At 43.2% G+C, this 17,555-nt stretch overlaps 1 protein-coding gene across 1 annotated transcript in view; it reads right to left on the bottom strand.

Annotated features, from left to right (window-relative positions):
- LOC145344465 (kielin/chordin-like protein) overlaps positions 1-17,555 on the bottom strand; it is a 304,857-nt gene that overhangs the window by 97,580 nt on the left and 189,722 nt on the right. The gene's annotated exons all lie outside the window — the stretch shown is intronic.

The following is a 17,555-nucleotide window of genomic DNA, read 5'->3' as shown; positions in this document are numbered from 1 at the left end:
CTGACACCCGCTGCCTATGTTCACACATGGAGAATGGGCTACTAGTCTAAAGCAGTCGAGGACACTCCATATCCCCAGCATGAGCATTTTCAGGAGAGGAGAAAAACCAGCAACTTTGCTGATAATTCACAAATTAAAGCACTCTGTTAACCACTTGGCAGCCACTTGAAGCCATTCCTTGTCCTCTCTGAGAGGACACTCCTTATGATTTGAAGCTGTACAATCTCAGCCAAGTACTTAATAGCTCACTGATAAAATTCCAGGCCACGGACACCTCTCCCTCTCGCTGTGCTTGGCAGCAAAAGAAGAAAAACTGTGTGAAATGAAGCAAATTAACACACAAAGTACACACAGTGCTTGGCTTATCACCATGGCAATTAAACTTGGCAAAGCTCTAGTGGACACAAACCATCAGCTGTGAGTCACTTTCTGCTAGAGATCCATATCCAAGTTTTTGGAACATGCAGTCAAGCTGTCATTCATAAAGCTCTGCATTGATTTATATCCTCATTCAGTTTACTATTCTGTGCAATAGTCTGTGAACAGGTCACACCTACACGTGGCTGATAGTGGACACCATTGAACAATGGTGTGAGGTCGTACTCATACAATGAGAGTAAAGACTGTTTAACACAAGGCACAAGACAGGCTACCTATCTGCCCACGCTTGACAAGAGTGAGACATTGTTGGCATTTTATCCAGCACCAGAGGATTGTGATCTCCTGTCTAGACGCAGTGTGAAGATGACTCCCCACCATTTCTCTTGCTTTATTCTACCAGAACGTGGCAGAAATTGACAGAAAACACAAAATTCACAGCCAGGTGGATTGCGAAGAGATATAAGTATAGGAAATAGGAGATAAAGAAGGGGAAAGAAAAGAATAATAATGTGTATTTATAAAGCAACTTTAATGTAGTAATATGTGCCAAGCCATTTTACAAGAGCATAACCAGACAAAAATTAACATCAATTCAAAGAATGAGAAGTTAAAACAGGTGAGCAGAATAGGTATTGCGCAGTATCTTGGTGGTGCAGAGGGAGTATGGCAAAGAGTTTCAGTGAGGGAATTTCAAGGCTTCGGCCTACTTAGCTGGATGCACAGCACATCAATGGTGCATAAGAAGGAAGTGAGCCATGTTTGAGACAAGATGTGAAGGAATGCAGAATTCTCATGGGGTTGAAAGACTGGAGGAAGTCATAGGAAGGTGGGGAGTGGTCATGCAGAGGATGAGGGATTTATTTTATTCCATGATGGGATGCAGGTGTCATTGGCAAGGCCAGTAATTGGTGTCCATCCCTAATTTTCCTTGAACTGATTGTTCGTACCAGGCCATTTCAGAGAGCAGTTAAGAGTCAACCAGAAGGACTGGAAGGCAATGGCTTTGGCCTTCCTAATATTTCACTGGATGAAATTCCAGCTCACTCCAGGACTGGATGTCAGTGTAACAACACAGACACAATGGAGGGATTGAAGAGAGCTGATAGTGAAGTAGAGCTGGAAATGAGTTTGCATTATATCTTTAGGTGATATTGCTGAGGGACGGTGTGCAAATGAGTTATAAAGAGGCTCTAGATAGATCTCTGGACAACACCAGGGCAACAATGCAGATGTGGCAGCAGAGCCATTGGAAGTGGTTACAATGGGCAGCATGGTGGTTAGCACTGCTGCCTCATAGTGCCAGAGACCCAGGTTGAATTCCAGCCTTGGTCACTATCTATGTGGAGTTTGCACTTTCTCCCTTGCATGGGTTTCTTCCGGGTGCCCTGATTTCTTTCCCTAGTCCAAAGATGAGCAGGGTAGATTGATTGGCATGCTAAAATTGACCCTAGTTTCAGGGAATAAATGTGTGGGGTTACAGGAATAGGGCCTGGGTGGGATGGTGCTCGGTACAGGCATGATGGGCTGAAAGGCCTCTTCTGTACTGTAGAGATTCTAAGACTGGAGAGTTAAGAATGGAACCTGGTAAGAGTCATCTCAGTAAGAAGTCTCACAACACCAGGTTACCGTCCCACACCGTTCGATAATGGGGGAGGATGGTGTGGTCAGCTGTGTCAATGTTTATAGTCAGTTTGAGAAGGATTGTACACCAGTATTGTACACAAGATGTAACTTAAGGTTTGGATTCGGACTACTTTAATGCTGTGGCAGAAGTGGAAATCGAAATGTAAGTGCAGAGAAAATAAGGACACATGAATGGGACTATAAATTTTCTTCCTCTTGTCCCTCTTGCCCAGTTTTATTTTGGCTGATTCAGTTATTTAATAGTTTTCAATGGTAACAAGACTTTCAAATATCACAGGGGAGACTTTTCCCTGTTGGTTACCGTGTTCTTATCTGAAGAATAGTGACAGGCAGTTAAAAATCCAATGGGAAACTAGTGCATTCATTGTCCCCTCTCCCAACTCAGGTTTTTAAATGAGTGCCCATTAAATATGCAGATAGGGGACCTGAATCCATTAAAGTATTTAGTAAGAATGAGTGAAGCACATGTGGCACGTGTTAGTAACACATTCTCCAGGAACCATGGCGTGGTTATTATACTGACCACTGGAAACCTCTTAAAAGTTTACTGAAGACTTTTGCAGGGCTGGGAGGAGCAATTGTGGTCCTTTGAACCTCACAAACACCCTTTTCAACATTGCGTCTGTCCTGTGCATGTCCTTCAGTACCTACCTTCAGCTTGTCAAAGATTTGGAAACTGAAATTGGTTTGAGCGCTCTTCTTGCCATGTTGAGTGAACTTTTATAGAACATAGAACATAGAACACTACAGCACAAACAGGCCCTTCGGCCCACGAGTTGCGCCGATCACATCAACACCTACCAATCTATAGACCTATCTATAACCCCCAATCCCATAAAACCCCATATACTCATCCAGAAGTCTTTTAAAAGACCCCAGCGAGTTCACCTCCACCACCACTGACGGCAGCCGATTCCATTCACTCACCACCCTCTGAGTGAAAAACTTACCCCTAACATCACTTCTGTACTTTCCTCCCCGCACCTTAAATCTGTGTCCTCTCGTAGCGACCATTTCAACCCGGGGAAATAGCCTCTGAGAATCCACCCTATCTATTCCTCTCAACATTTTATAAACCTCTATCAGGTCGCCTCTCAACCTTCGTCTCTCCAGGGAAAAGAGACCCAGCTCCCTCAACCTAACTTCATAAGGCATGCCTCCCAGTCCAGGCAACATCCTTGTAAATCTCCTCTGTACCCTTTCAATAGCTTCTACGTCTTTCCTATAGTGAGGCGACCAGAACTGCGCACAGTACTCCAAATGAGGCCTGACAAGGGTCTTATAAAGTTGCAGCATTACCTCCCGACTCCTAAACTCAATCCCTCGATTAATGAAGGCCAGTACACCATACGCCTTCTAGACTACCTCCTCCACCTGCGAGGCCGATTTAAGAGTCCTGTGGACCCGGACCCCAAGATCCTTCTGCTCTTCAACACTACTAAGACTCCTGCCCTTGATAGTGTACTCGTTCACCCCGTTGGTTCTGCCAAAATGGACGACTACGCATTTATCCGCGTTGAAGTCCATCTGCCACTTCTCCGCCCAGTCCTGCATCCTATTTATGTCCTGCTGCAACTTTTGACATCCTTCCAGACCATCCACAACACCACCGACCTTCGTGTCATCAGCGAACTTACTTACCCATCCCTCCACTTCCTCATCCAGGTCATTTATGAAAATGACAAACAGCAAGGGTCCTAGAACAGATCCCTGGGGCACTCCACTGGTGACTGACCTCCATTCAGAAAAAGACCATCCACAACCACTCTCTGCCTTCTGCAGGCAAGCCAGTTCTGGATCCACAAGGCCAAAGGCCCTTGGATCCCATGCCCTCTCACCTTCTCAAGAAGTCTTGCATGGGGGACCTTATCAAATGCCTTGCTGAAGTCCATGTACACCACGTCCACGGCACTTCCTTTGTCAATGTGTTCAGTCACATTATCGAAGAACTCAACTAGGCTCGTAAGGCACGACCTGCCCTTGACAAATCCATGCTGTCTATTCCTGATCATGTCAAACCTCTCCAAATGCTCGTAAATCTTGTCCCTCAGAAGCCTCTCCATCAGCTTACCAACCACAGAGGTCAGACTCACCGGTCGGTAATTTCCCAGGCTATCTCTGTTCCCTTTCTTGAAAATAGGCACTACATCCGCAATCCTCCGATCTTCCGGAACCTCTCCCGTCTCCATTGACGATGCGAAGATCATTGCCAGGGGCTCTGCAATCACTTCCCTCGCCTCCCACAGTATCCTGGGGTACATCCCATCTGGTCCCGGTGACTTATCTATCTTGATAGAATTCAAAAGTTCTAACACATCCTTCACCTTAATATCCACAAACTCAATCCTTTCCATCTGCTGCAAATCCGTAGCAAAATCTCCCAGATCAGCTTCCACCGTGAATACTAAGGCAAAGTACTCGTTAAGCACCTCTGCCATTTCTTCTGGTTCCACACAGACCTTTCCCCCTTCACCTTTTATAGGTCCTATTCTTCTCATCCTTTTACCTTTCACATATTTATAGAAGGCCTTGGGATTCTCCTTAATCTTACCCGCCAAGGTCTTCTCATGACCCCTTCTGGCTCTCCTAATTTCCCTTTTAAGCTCCTTTCTACAGTCCTTATACTCCTCAAGATCCTTAACCTCTCCTAGTTCCCTGAACCTTTTGTACACCTTCCCTTTCCTCCTGACTAGGTTCAACACAGCCTTCGTGCACCACGGTTCCTGCGACCTACCAAAACCCCCTTGTCTCATCGGAACATTGTCATGCATAGCTCCAGACAAACATTCCTTGAATATCCGCCACCTTCCTTCGGTACTTTTCCCTAAGAACGCCTCCTTCCAGTTTATTTGTCCAAGTAACTTCCTGACTTCTTCGTATCTCCCCTTACTCCAGACAAACACCTTCCTAGCCTGCCTGATCCTATCTCGTTCCAATGCAATTGTGAAGGAGATAGAATTATGGTCACCATTCCCAAGATGCTCTCCTACCGAGAGATCCATCACCTGCCCTGGTTCATTCGCCAGTACCAGGTCAAGTACAGCCTCTCCCCTCGTAGGCTTATCCACATACTGTGTCAGGAAACCTTCCTGAACACACCTAACAAACTCCTCCCCATCCAAACCCCTTACCCTAGGGATATTCCAGTTGATGTTTGGGAAATTGAAGTCTCCCATCACGACAACTCTGTTATTAATACATTTCTCCAGAATCTGTTTCCCTATCTGCACTTCAACTTCCCTGTCACTATTGGGTGGCCTATAGAATACACCCAGCAAAGTTTTCGACCCTTTGCTGTTCGTAACTTCCACCCACAGAGACTCTGTAGATAGTCCCTCCACGGCATCCTCTTTCTCTGCAGCCATGACACTGTCCCTGATCAACGGTGCCACTCCACCACCTCTTCTGCCACCCTCCCTGTCCTTCCTGAAGCATCTGAAACCTGGCACCTGAAGTACCCAGTCCTGTCCCTGAGACATCCAAGTCTCCGTAATGGCCACCACATCACAATCCCAAGCAGCAATCCACGCCCTAAGCTCATCTACCTTATTCACTACACTCCTTGCATTAAAATATATACACTTCAGCCCCTCAGTCTGGGCATTTCCCTTCTCCACCCCCTGTCTAACCTCCCTCCCATACTGCCTGCGGTCCTCCCCTACCTGGGAGCTAACCTCCTCCGTCCCAGTTTCCCCATCACAATTCCCTCCCCCCATCCTTTCTAGTTTAAAGTCCCCCCGGTAGCCTTAGCCAGTCTTCCAGTTTTTTGCAAAAACAAATTGTCCTCTACTTTTACTTTCTGTTCTAGTTGAGATAATATATCCCAGGCCTAACAATTAAACTGAATCACAGTAAATTGCACACCAAGATTGTGCAGAATGTGAATCTGGATTAGAAAATAACGTACTGTCATACAGCTGCCTTATTATTCAGGATCTATTTACAAATACAATGGCATGGAGGCAAAGAACTTGTGATAAAATAATGAACTACAGAATACATGTGTAAGAGACCTGGGATTTGTCCAAGATGGGTTAGCATACTCTCCTCAGGAGATTCCTTGGAATGGATGCTTTGGAGCACAGATGGCAATCTTAGATGCATGCTTTAGGGGTAAAATTTGATACGTTGATGATTTCAACCTCAGGTAAACACAAAGCCTGGGAAGCTAATGGAAAACTTTCTCACCTGCCTGATGACCAGCATGATGTGGAGATGCCAGCATTGGACAGGGGTAAACACATTAAGCAATCTCACAACACCAAGTTAAAGTCCAACAGGTTATTTGGTAGCAAAAGCCACTAGTTTTCGGAATGCTTGCTGCCCCTTCATTATTTTGTAAATTGAGTTTGTATTTTTATATGCCCTGTTCGTGAATAGAACTTCCACTCACCTGACGAAGGGGCAGCAAGCGCTCCAAAAGCTAGAGGCTTTTGCTACCAAATAAAACTGTTGGACTTTAACCTGGTGTTGTGAAACTTCTTACTGAAGACCAGCAGCCAGAACTGCAATACTTATCTTGCCTTATTAAGTTCCTTGATATGAATACATTCCTTTTGAAACACTCGAGCAAAAATGTTACAAGTTCTCACAGTTCAGCAGACAACCGGACAAAAAACACACAATGGACATATTTTCTCCTGGAATTTTCTCACACAACAAGAAGTGGCAGGATGAATACTGTGAAGCTCTATTTCTTGCTTAGAGCCTTGCTCGCTGAGGACATGAGCACAAAAGGTTGATGCATCCAATTTGACGCACTCCTGATTTTGTTCAGTGATTCACTTTAATGACCAAAAATTTGGAAGTAAAGTAAGTTCAGGCCCAGATCCCTTACAGTGAAGCTCTGAATATGGGAGTGGAGCCTTACAAATATTGACCCTCACGGCTCCCATCTGATAAAAGCCAAATTCAATAACACTCACATCAATCTGCCCTGTCCCTTGGAGTCTGTGAGAAGGCAAAGGGACATCTGGTAAGTGGCATGCTTTCAAAAGTGTGTTAACCAGGGTTCGGGATAAACACGTTCCTTTTCGAGTGAAGGGCAAGGCTGGCAGAAGTCAGGAACCCTGGATGTGCCGGGAACCCTGGATGACTCGGGATATTGAGGCCCTGGTCAAGATGAAGAAAGAAGCAGATGACATGCATAGGCAGCTGGGAGCAAGTGAGTCTCTTGAAGAGTGTAGGGGGTGTAGGAATAGAGTTAAGAGAGAAATCAGGAGGGCAAAAAGGGGACATAAATTGTTTTGGCAGACAAGGCAAAGGAGAATCCAAAGAGCTTCTACAAATATATAAAGGGCAACAGAGTAACTAGGGAGAGAGTAGGGCCTCTTAATGATCAACAAGGTCATCTATGTGCAGATCCACAAGAGATGGGTGAGATCCTAAATTAATAATTCTCATCAGTATTCACTGTTGAGAAAAGTATGGATGTTAGGAAACTTGGGGAAATAAATAGTGATTTCTTGAGGAGTGTACATATTACAGAGAAGGAGGTGCTGGAAGTCTTAAAGGGCATCAAGATAGATAAATCCCTGGGACCTGATGAAGTGTATCCCAGGACGTTGTGGGAAGCTAGGAGGAAATTGCGGGTCCCCTAGCTGTGATATTTGAATCATCAATAGTCACAGGTGAGGTGCCTGAAGATTGGAGAGTGGCAAATATTGGGCCTTTGTTTAAAAAGGGCTGCAGGGAAAAGTCTGTGATGGGTAAATTGTGATGGGTAAATTATTTTGAGATACAGGATCTACAGACACTTAGAGATGCAAGGACTGATTAGGGGTAGTCAGCATTCCTTTGAGAGTGAAAAATCATGTCTCACAAATTTAATTGAGTTTTTTGAAGGGGTAACCAAGAAGGTAGATGAGGGCAGTACAGTTGATGTTGTCTACACGGACTTTACAAAGGCCTTTGACAAGATAGCACATGGTAGGTTGTTGCATAAAGTTAAATCTCATGGGATCCAGGGTGATGTAACTAAATGGATACAAAATTGGCTTCTTGACAGAAGAGGGTGGTTGTAGAGAGTTGTTTTTCAAACTGAAGGCCTGTGACCAGTGGTGTGCCTCAGGGGTCAGTGCTGGGACCACTGTTATTTGTCATTTATATTAATGATTTGGATGAGAATATAGGGGGCATTGTTAGTAAGTTTGCCAATGACACCAAGATTGGTGGCATAGTGGACAGTGAGGAAAGTTATCTCCAATTGCAATGGGATCTTGATCAATTGGTCCAATGGGCTGGCAAATGGCAGATGGAGTTTAATTTGGACAAATGTGAGGTGATGCATTTTGGTAGACTGAACCAGGGTAGGACTTAATGTTAATGATAGGGCACTGGAAAGAATTACAGAACAAAGAGATCTAGCGGTATATGTTCATAACTCCCTGAAAGTGGAGTCACATGTGGACAGAGTGGTGAAGAAGGCATTCAGCATGCTTGGTTTCATTGGTCAGAACACTGAATACAGGAGTTGGGACATCTAGTTGAAGTCGTACAAGACATTGGTAAGGCCACATTTGGAATACTGTGTGCAATTCTGGTCACCCTATTATAGAAAGGATATTGTTAAACCAGAAAGAGTGCTGAAAAGATTTACTAGGATGCTACCAGGACTTGAAGGATTGAGTTATAAGAAGAGACTGGATAGACTGGAACTTTTTTCTCTGTTTTCTCTCCTTTTTTCTCAGGAGGCTGAGGGGTGATCTTATAGAGGTCTATAAAATAATGAGGGGCACAGATTGGATAGATAGTCAATATCTTTTCCCAGGGGTAAGGGAGTCTAAAACAAGAGGGCATAGGTTTAAGGTGAGAGGGAGAGATACAAAAGTGTCCAGAGAGGCAATTTTTCACACAGAGGGTGGTGAGTGTCTGGAACAAGCTGCCAGAAGTAGTAGTAGAGGCGGGTACAATTTTTCCTTTTAAAAAGCGTTTAGATAGTTAAATGGGTACAACGCGTATAGAGAATATGGGCCAAATGCAGACAATTGGGATTACCTTAGAGATTTTAAAAAAAGGGTGGCATGGACAAATTGGGCTGAAGGGCCTGTTTCTGTGCTGTAAACCTCCATGACTCTAGAATTCTTGATCTGTTAATTCATGAGCAGCAAAGCTACCTGCCTGATCAGGAAGCATGTACTTGGAAGATCCACAGTACAGAGCCTCTGGCCAAAAAGGTACAAAAGTGTGTGCATGGCACAGTGCATCCTACTTCATAAAGAAAAGATTTGGATAGTGTTTAAGAGGCTTCGCTGACAGCTTAGAGTAAACCTCTTTAGAGGCATGACGATTATGTCAATTGGTCGCATGCCTAATTTCACTTCTTTTCCTGCCAATTCTGCCTCTGTTGCAGACTCGCCTATTTATAATGGGCACAATACTATTGTACTGGTCTGGGCTGCAGAAAGGGACTTTTTACAACCCATATCAGTTTTAAAAATGGGTTTAGAAATTTGTTTTTTTTTGAGTGATCATTTCCTTCAGCTGGATTTTGCTCAGCTCTCTAAAAACAAACATGTTTCTTTGGAGAGCTGAACGTGGGCAATGGAAAACTCTATTTAGCTTTCCATTAAATTATTGTGACTGCCTTTTCTCAGCTCTGACTGTAGGTTGAAGCAAGCACCAATGATGTAGACCCCATGAGGGAACTCCTGCAACAAAATACTGCAGATGCCTCTGACAAAAGGTCATCAGCCTAAAATATTAGGCGCAATTTTCCCAGGCAAGGGTAGGGATTAAAAGGTCATTTGGTAACACAGAACTTAATATTGCTGAAAAAAGACATGTTGCCAAAACTTTTGGTCTTGCACTCATCAGGACAAACACAAGAATGGCAAATTTCAAATTATCTCAACAATTTTTACTGCCACAGAAAAGAGTGCTGACTGGTTGGCAAGTTGACTTATCTATCACTTTTACTCATGTGGCTGATGAGCAAAATTCAGAAAGTTAAGGTTTGGCACAAAAATAAAGTGAATTTTTTTCAAAAGTTGTGGTTTTAACAAAAGAAACACTTGCTGAGTAAAAGTACAGCATTGTCATTGAGTTAAATAAAGTTAAATAAATGTAATTAAAATTGACCAAATTGTGAGAGGGTGAATGTGAGTGGGTGCGTGTTTGTGTGTGCTGGTGAGGGCAATTGAGAAATCGGACATTGGGCATAAAGCAGACTCACCCCCAACCCTACATGCTCATGCATCTAGTCTCTCGCACTAACCCACGCACACTAGCTTAGTCTCTCACACTCTCCTTCACTCACTCACTCACTTCCATACTCACTATGGAACTGTCTCCTCCCTGGGCCCGAGGTGACCTTTCCCTCTAGATTTAATTAGTGATACAAGGCACCACACACAGAAGGAACTATAAGTAGTGAGTGTCATTCTATAAATCAGTCAATTTATTGGCAGAAAAAGAATCTGTCTTACAAGTGAATACCTGAATCTCTGTCTGCACATTCATTGAATGTTTCAGGCACTTCCACAAATATTTTCACATGCTGGCAAGGCTTAATTGTGTGTAATGGGTTCACTTTATGATGCAAGAGAAATCTAATAGTGATACTTAACTGTAAGGTGTGTTTAGCAGTTGGTATTTACAGCCCCTTTTGTTGTCCTGCCAAGACTAGACCATTTAGAATAGAACATCATATCCATTAGCCCCAGATTTACAGCCATTGTGTTATCTTGCTTCTGAAGTATGTCAAAGATCAAACCTAAATCAGCGAACTTAAACCAAAGTCTGGGCCAAGAGCCAAGCAATTAAAGCAATGCCTCCCACCACCCCATCCGCCAGCTAAAAGCTCCAGTCCCCTTTACTCCAATCTTCCTGCTGATATTTGGATTACATTTACCAGGACTCCTAATATAGCCCACATTGAAAATAAATGTTACCAAAGGGTATCTGATCTAATGACTGCAGAATAAAAATGGATTACCATATCCATTCTCTCACTGGGAGGAAGATGAAACAAGATTCTTGACACATTCTTGATGCATTCTTAAACATCACAATGTGGGGGTACTTGTTCTTAACACATTATTTTTCAGCACGAATTGGTGCCACCCTTGAGATAACTATTTTCCCTTTTGATGACAGGCAAATGTACAAGATTTACAAGACAGACACAGTGGTGGCATTGCACTGTACAATTAGTACATGGCTGTTGTAACCTATTTGCTCATGAACCCAGCCATCATTTTATATCACAGTTCCTGAGCTCACTGTTTACATTGCACTACAAGTCAAAGCATATGTTCAGCCTGAAATGCATACTTATAGCTAAGGTCAGAATCTGTAGTTCAACCTAACAGCAGCGGCCAACGTAAACTGTGGACTAAAGGAAAAGCTGAAGGCATTGATTGAAAAGTAACAGATCACCAGAAGACAAAACAAAAATGCAAGTCCACTGTAATTTCTAGATTTCTAGGCCAGTTGTTTTCAAATTAATGTAGACTAATGATTAAAGAAACCAGGTCAGATTCCCCTGGGAGCACCTTTTTATCAACATTTGAGCAAACAGAGAAAATTAAAGAGAATACTGAGCACATACTTGCCAGGCACTCTCTATTGATACGATGTTTAGAGAGGACCGTCATTTTCTAGTAATAAAGTAATCAGGGAGACAAATTCAGACTACCCTGGTTATTATGGTGTGGTGTGTCTCCGTGAAATCCTAATTAGTAGACCGCCAGACACCATGGGGATTACTGACATGCTAAGGTTAACACTCACTGTTCACTGTTCCAAGCAGGGTGCCAAGGGAGACAGTCCATGGTGAGGACGCTCTTTTTGAAGTAGGTCCTGCGGCCATAGTGTAAAACATGTGCAAGATGATGTTAGAAAATATCCCATTAATAGACGATTAATCAATGGGCCGTTTAACAAGTGACAAGTGCTTTCACACGAAAGGCATTCAGATCTTTGTGAATGATGGATCTTTTCTGTTCAGTGAAGTGATGCAATGCCTGACCATCAGTGCAGACCAATGTTAATCGTGTAGAACGATAAAATTAATTTTGTGCTTTTAAATGGCAGCTACAGTACATGCTTTTTATTGAAGCAGTTGCGAACATAAACTGTATCTGCCTGGTAAAGAGTCCATGCTAACTGCTGCATCCTTCAATATCAGCGCCCAAACCATAGAAGAATTTAAAGAAAGGAGTCGGGAAGGGCTATTTTGTCCCACCTAGCCCTTCAGAGTCCAACGTGCAACTGTTTTGTCTCAGTTGTTAATTGATTCATGGCAGTATTGCTCTGAATCCCAGACAGCACCACTCGGCCCCTGACTGGTTGTTTCCCACAGGTAAATTTTCTTGGTCTGAACAGAGCAGGAAGTCTTGTACCTTCCAGTCTAAATTAGCAAAGTGGATGACTACCCATAGAAGGAGGCAGGAACATAGAAGAACATGTGAAAAGGAAAGAAAGAAATAGGCTGGCACAGTGGTTAGCACTGCTGCCTCCCAATGCCAGAGGCCCAGGTTTGATTCCCAGCTTGGGTCACTGTCTGCAGAGTCTGCACTTTTTCCCACTGTCTGTGCAGAGAATGCACTTTCTCCCACTCAGAGTACCTGAATTCTCCCTCAGAGTACCTGAACAGGCATTGGCGTGTGGTGACTAGGGGGATTTTCACAGTAACTTCATTGCAGTGTTAATGTAAGCCTACTTGTGACACTAATGAATAAACGAAGGGAAATGAAAAAGGAAAAGAGAAAGGAATAGAGAATAAGCAGGAAAAGCGGGAAAGTGAAGGCAGGAAAGGAGGATGAAAGAAGAAAGACTTGCATTCATGTTTCAACTATCATGACTTTGATTTGATTTAATCTGATTTATTATTGTCACATGTTTAACATATAGTGAAAAGAATTGTAAGTGTGTGCTGTACAGCCAAAGCATGCTGATCATAGAGAAGGAAATGAGAGAGTGCAGAATATAGTGTTACAGTCATAGTTAGGGTGAAGAGAAAGATCAGCTTAATGCAAGGTAGGTCAATTTAAAAGTCTGACAGCAGGAAGGAAGAAGCTGTTCTTGAGTCGGCTGGTATGTGACCTCAGACTTTTGTATCTTTTTCCCGAAGAAAGAAGGTGGAAGAGAATGTCCAGGGTGCGTGGGGCCCTTATTTATGCTGGCTGCTTTTCTGAGGCAGTGGGAAGTGTAGGCAGAGTCAATGGATGGGAGGCTGGTTTGCATGATGGATTGGGCTACATTCACGGCCTTTTGTAGTTTCTTACTACAGACATTCCAAAGTGATTGTAACCAAGAAATATTTTTGAAGTGTAGTCACCGTCGTAAACATCGGAAACAAATTACGCACAGCAAGCTCTTACAAGCGGCAAAGTAATGAAGGCCAAGTAACCTGTTATTTTGTGATGTAGATTGAAGGGTTAATATTGACCAGGAGAACAGAGATAATCCCCTGCTCTTCTTCAAAACGATGACATGAAATTTTTATGTCCACCTGAGAGATCAGAGAGGACTAGACTTAAGGCCTCATCCAAAGAACCAATCTTAGTAATTCCTGAATACCTGGACTGATCCACAAGTTTTCATATCTATGATGAGGGCAGATTTAGAGGTACGGGGCTTAACAACTATATAAGAGCATTGTGGAGTAAAAAATTGTGGAGTAAGAAATTGCCACCTAGATAGACAACATTGGGATTGAGTATATAGAAGGGACAGAGACATCCATAGCTGCAACCTGCAGCTTACAATGGTATGTTACGCATCAAGGTAAAGTAAGGAATTTGATGGAGAAAGTGAAAAAACCTCAATGAAGGAAGTCATGATTCTATGGGTCACAATTCAGTGGAAATCAATTACAGTGGAGAGATTCGGATGGAGGTCCTGTTGAGGGAGTTTGAATAGCTGGGATGTAAACTGAAATCCAGGATATGCTGGTAACAATCTGAGGACTGAACATGCAATGTGCCTTAATGACTATCACCCGGTGGCTCTGACCTCCATCATTATGAAATGCTTTGAAAGGTTACTCATGGCATGAATCAATTCTAGCCTCCCAGGTAGCCTGGATCTACTAGAGTTCGCCTATTGCCACAACAGGTCCACAGCAGACGCCTTCTCCCTGGCCCTACACTGTACCCTGGAATGCCAACATAACAAAGACACCTATGTCAGGCTCCTATTTATTGACTACACTAAGCTTTCAACACAATTACTCTTTCAAAACTCATCTCCAAACTCCGTGGCCTGGGGTTCAGCTTCTCCCTCTGTGACTAGATCCTAGACTTCCTAACCTAGAGATCGCAATCAGTAAGGATAAGCAAAAACACCTCTCCATGATCATCCTTAATATTGGTGCCCCACAAGGCTGTCCTCAGCCCCTTAATATATTCCTTATACACCTATGACTGTTTAGCCAAATTCCCCTCCAACTCAATTTTCCAGTTTGCTGATGACACCACAATGGTGGGTCAGATCTCAAACAATGATGAGGCAGAGTACAGGAAAGAGAATCTGGTGAACTGGTGCAACGACAATAATTTCTCCCTCAACGTCAACAAAATGATGGAAAGGGTCATCAACTTCAGGAAGCATAGTGGAGGGCGTGCCTCTGTCTACATCAATGGGGAAGAAGCAGAAATTGCAAGAGCCTCAAATTTTTAGGTGTTCAGATCAGCAGCAACCTGTCCTGGTCCCTCCATGCTGATGCTATCTTTAAGAAAACCCACTAACAGCTCTACTTTCTCAGAAGACTAAGGAAATTTGGCATGTCTGGTACAACTCTCACTTATGTTTACAGAAGCACCATAGAAAGCATTCTTTCTGGTTGTATCACAGCGTAGTATGGCTCCTGCTCTGTTCAAGACCGCAAGAAACTACAAAGGGTCGTGAACAAAGCCCAGTCAATCACTCAAACCAGCCTCCCATCCATTGACTCTCTCTACATTTCATGCAGCCTAGGAAAAGCAGCCAGCATAATCAAGGACTCCACGCACCCCAGACATTTTCTCTTCAACCTTCTTCCACTGGGAAAAAGGTATAAATTCCGAGGTTATGTACCAACTGACTCAAGAACACTTTCTTCCCTGCTGCCACCAGACTTTTGAATGGACCTACCCCATATTAAGTTGGTCTTTCTCTACACACTAGCTATGTCTGTAACAGTACATTGTGCACTGTCTCCTTGCCTTGTCTATGTACGGTATGTTTTGTCTGTATAGTCCGCAAGAAACAATATTTTTCACTGTGTACTCATACATGTGACAATACTAAATTAAATCAAATAAACGTGGCACTATTTTGGACCAGTCAGGCGGAAACAATTCAGGTATATCAATTCACATTTGAGAAATGGTTTGGAAGGGAGAATTTTAGATTCTTCAGGGCAATTTCTGGGGCAGGGTGAAGCTTTCCCGGTGACATGGGCTTTATCTGAACTGAATTGGCAGCAAAGTTTTTATAGAAATAAATGAGAGCAATGGAGTCTAATTTAACTTAACAAAATGGGGAGAGGTAAGCACAAAACAGATTATGGAGGAAGGAAATGGATGGTGCGGAATAAATTGAAACAAGATAATGGGGCTTGAAGAATACAGTACAAGAGAAAGTTAATGAACTCTTCCTTCTATAGACATTAAGGACAACATGAACAGGGGGACTGGTTTGTCTATGATGAGATAGGTCTGTGCAGACAGAAAAGTCATACTGGCGTGTCATTGTTTATGGGAAATAATAAGTGTTGTCCAATCTGAACTTCTGAGTATTATTTTGACAGCTTTCTGACCTCAAGTATAAGGGATTATGTGAGTTATACCTCAATTATATCATATCCGGAAATAAACGACTGACAAACTTAGGTGCCAGTATCAAAACCTCAGGCTTATAGCTATAAATCCAATCAAGTGAAAGCTCAAATAAATTCACAGAGGTGCAAAAATCTAGCAACTGTCAATGAGGAAAAAGAATGCCTTGAGGAATTATGATTGAGAATAGTAGGTAACTATATAACCAAGGACTCATTGATATAGAGTAAAATAATGTGAATATAAATGAAATAATAAGGCAATACGAAGGTAAGAAAAATATATTTTGCAAAAAGTTGCAGATAAAGTAATGAGGAAAATTACCAACAAGGGTGTAAGGACCTCTTTAATAAAATATAAGCTGGCTGCTCAGAGGGGGAAAGTGGGCACTAGAAATTAGGAGAGTTTTAAAGTTCCAAGTAGAATAAAATATTCTCCTTGTATCGTAACAGCAAGAGTTATGAAAGGAGATTAATGTGTGGACTTACATCAGTTCCTAGTTGAAGAAATTGAAGTGAAAGGACTAACAAAAAGCTGACAAATTGCATCAGGATGACTCATCACCAGGGAATTTTCCCAAGGCAGGAATGGCAGCCATTTTGAATAATTATTTGTCCAATAAAGGGCAACTTTCCAAGGCTGCTGGCATTTTGCCTTGCAGAGTTTCATGGAATGGCTACTGGAGGTGTGGCATGGGGGCCTGCTGGCATTAAATTATGCCCCTGATTCCCCCACCCCCGTCCACCTCCCATGGCCCCTACACTGCTCCCTGGAGGGAGTTCCTTTTATGCTCACTCTTCCAAAGGCACCTCACACTCTCCCAGCTGCCTCAGTGACACTGCTAAAACTCCAGAGCTGCTGCCCCTCTGTTTGGGCAGGCAATGTGGAAGATCCATCCACCAATCAGAATTGGCCACCTCACCAGCCTGGCGGATTTAAATTGTGTCTGCCTGGCAATATTAAAGAGTAAGTCCCACGTCCTGGCCACCTGAAAATCATCCTGACAGCAGGACCTGCTCTGCTTCAGCAAAATCTTGTCCATGATTTCTGAACAATGGCATAGTGGTTAGCACTGCTGCCTCAGGGATCCGGGTTCAATTCCAGCCTTGGGTGACTGTCAGTGTGAAGTTTGCACTGGCTTCATCCGATGCTCCATTTTCCTCTGGCACTCCAAAGGTGTGCTGGTTAAGGTGGATTGGCTATGCTAAATTGCTCCTTACAGTCCCAAGATGTGTAGGTTAGGTGGATTGATCATGGTAAATGTGTGGGATTACAAGGATAGGACTGGGGGTGTGGGCTTGTGTGGGATGCTCTTTCAAGGAGTCAGCGCAAATTCGAGGGGCTGAATGACATCTTTCTGCACTGCAGGATTTTATGGTTGTCATTAATCAGAAATCTATCAATCTCTGCTTTAAACATACACAATGACTGAGCTCCCACACCCCACTGAGGCAAAGAATTCCAAATATTCACAACCTTCTTTGCAAAGAAACTTCTCATCTCAATCCAAAATGGCATCTCCCTTGTTTTGAAATTGTGTCCCCTGGTTCTAGACATCTTACCTGCATCTACCTGCCTATTCCTTCAAGTATTTTGTAGGTTTCAATGAGGTCACCTCTTATTCTTCGCACCTCTAGAGAATACATACAATATTGAGATCTTGACAAAAGCTTAGTGTAAGTGAAGACTTGAGGTGGAGATGCCAGCGTTGGACTGGGGTGGACATAGTAAACAGCCTCACAACACCTTTAAATGAAGGTTGGTTTG

This window comes from Carcharhinus amblyrhynchos, chromosome 6, assembly GCF_965287045.1.
Source record: "Carcharhinus amblyrhynchos chromosome 6, sCarAmb.v2.hapA, whole genome shotgun sequence".
NCBI lineage: Eukaryota > Metazoa > Chordata > Chondrichthyes > Carcharhiniformes > Carcharhinidae > Carcharhinus > Carcharhinus amblyrhynchos.
The sequence above is the reverse complement of the archived record's forward strand: the minus strand, read 5'-3'. Positions and strand labels throughout refer to the sequence as shown.